The sequence below is a fragment of the Gossypium arboreum genome, chromosome 1 (assembly GCF_025698485.1).
Source record: "Gossypium arboreum isolate Shixiya-1 chromosome 1, ASM2569848v2, whole genome shotgun sequence".
NCBI classification, from domain to species: domain Eukaryota; kingdom Viridiplantae; phylum Streptophyta; class Magnoliopsida; order Malvales; family Malvaceae; genus Gossypium; species Gossypium arboreum.
Window position 1 is genome coordinate 64,056,541 of NC_069070.1, and position 2,666 is coordinate 64,059,206.

A 2,666-nucleotide genomic window follows, 5' to 3' on the forward strand; every position below is an offset into this window, starting at 1 on the left:
TCACAAAATCATCTCAGGAAATTTTAGACCATAAAAATATAATAAAAATAAATTTTATTACGTCAAATTTGTGGTCTTGAAACCACTGTTCTAGCTAGACCCTAAATTGGGATGTTACATTTTGGGACCACGAATTTGATGTATAAATATTTATTTTATTAATTCTTTAAGGTTTATAGTATGATTTAATGATTGTGTGAAAATTTTGTTAAGAAATTTTATCGATAGAGTGCCCAATTTGACTAATAGGACTAAATTGGAATAGGTGTAAAATATGTGGTCTAAAAGCTAGAGATGCCTAATTGCTATAAAATTTTAAATTTGAGGTCCTTAAATGGTAATTATACCATTACACTCTAATTTGGACCCAAATGGACATGGTTAGGTGAAATTTCAAAGTTTAACATTAAAGGCATTTTGGTCATTTGGCTAATGAAGACCAAATTAACCAAATAAAAGATGTCAGCTTCTCAATTTCATCCTCCTTGTGTCAAAATTTGAAAAGTCTCCATAGCTAGGGTTTTGGCCAAGTTTCCAAGATCAAATGTAACTCCGTCTTTGTCTCGTTTTTAATGATTTTTATGTTTTTGAAGTTGTCTCAACCTAATCTAGCTATTTAAAGGACTAATTTGAAAGAAGGATGAAGTTTAAAATTTTTCCCATGTTGAATACTTATGTATTTTGATGTTTAATGGTAGAAAATGTAAGTTTGGTGTTAAATAAACAACATTTACCAAGTAATTTTTTGATGAAAATGTCAAACAGGGACCTATTTGTAAAAGTTATAAAATGTGTGTAAAAATGTGAATAAATGAAAAATATGGGCTTTTATGAGCAAGGAATATGTTCGGCTAGGCATAGATGTGATAAAATTGAATGAAAACCATTTTACGAGCATAGGGACTAAAATTTAAAAAGTTGAAAAGTTATGGGCAAAAATGTAATTAAATTGAATAATGTGATAATTGAATGATTTAAATTTGATATTATAGATCAAGAAAGAAGAAGTTCTAACCTAGACCAGGGAAAAAACAAAGTTGTGGACTAAATTGAACTATTAGCCATTTTGTACCGAGGTAAGTTCGTATGTTAAAAAAATAAGCTTTAATATGATTGTATTTTATTACTTAATATTGCATGAACTGTATGTTTGATAAATGTGGATGAACTTAATCCTATGAACGAGTTCGGAGGCGAATCGACAAGCAAGAAATCCCGTTTGAACCTTAGGAATAGGGTAGGATACAAGTGACATGTCACTAGGGTCGTTATGTTTTATGTGATTATGTAATCAGGGTGCTAGTCTTGTACATCCTACAGTGGCTGAGTATACTGGCATATGTTGTGGATACTTGACAACTTGTGTGAGCAGCACTGCGTAGCTACGTCTTGAGTGACAGCTTGTGTGAGCAGGCCATTTGATAGCTCGATGAGCGAGCAACTATATGACATGAGATTTGAGATAGCATTGGCTACATATGTGGCACTTAGTGTGCTAGGAAATCTAAGTAGAATTTTGCATGATGAAGGTATTCATGTTGACACTTGTGGATGTGAGTTCAGTATGAATTGATTTGGTAAGATATGCTATAGTAAATATGTTAAGTGTTGGTAATGAATGATATGATTCAACCTTGATTATGGATGTGTTGGTTGCCTAAACATGCCATGATTTGTGTCATTGAAATTGTGTATGTGTTTATGCAAATGAGGGTGACAAATGGCTTGGTAAATAGCCTTTATTTTGTCCACATGGGCGTGTGTCTAGGTCGTGCGTGACACACAGTCTACTCCATGGGCATGTGTTTTCGCTGTGTGTCCCCTGCACCTTAATTTTGAGAAACAGAATGCTCAAAATTGAGCACTCAGGCTCGAAAACGGGTGTCTGCCTTGGCCGTGTAAAGTTTGCACCTATTTTATGAAAATTAATTTTCGACACGGCCTAGCCACGGGCATGTGACATGGCTGTGTAACATCAATTTGTTCATGGGTTACAAGTCAAAGAGTTACACGGGGTTGGGACACGGGCATGTGTGACCACAAGGACTACCCACATGAGCGTCTGACTCCTGTTTAGTGGAAAAATATTCTAAGTTTTGTAAAATTTTCTCGAGTTTTCGTTTAGTCCCGAACCACTTCCAAAGCATGTTTAGGGCTTTGTAGGCTCATATTAGTGATTTTATGGTTAAATGTGAATGGTTTTAATTTGGACACAGATTTATGACTCGGAAGTGTATGATTGTTTGTATGGTAAGTCCGATAATGCCTTGGACCCTATTCGGGCATTGAATATGGGTAAGGGGTGTTACATCGAGGGCCCGACCAAGTGACGTGTAACACCCCTTACTTGTATTCGACGCTAGAATAGGGTACGGTGCGTTACCGGATTTAAACTCAAACAAACATACAAAATCGGGCCATATAGTTTCATTAAAATCAAATTCATTCATACATATGCAAATTGTCCTTTATATGGGCTTACGAGGCCCAAAACATACATTGGGAGTAGTTCGGAACTAAACCGAGAACTTTAAAGCTTTGGGAAAACATAGAAAAATTTTCATGAAATAGGGGCACAAGCCCGTGTGGAGATAGGAGACAAGCCCGTGTGCCCTCGACACGCCCGTGTCCTCAGGCCGTGTAACTCTCTATTTATGACGTCAACA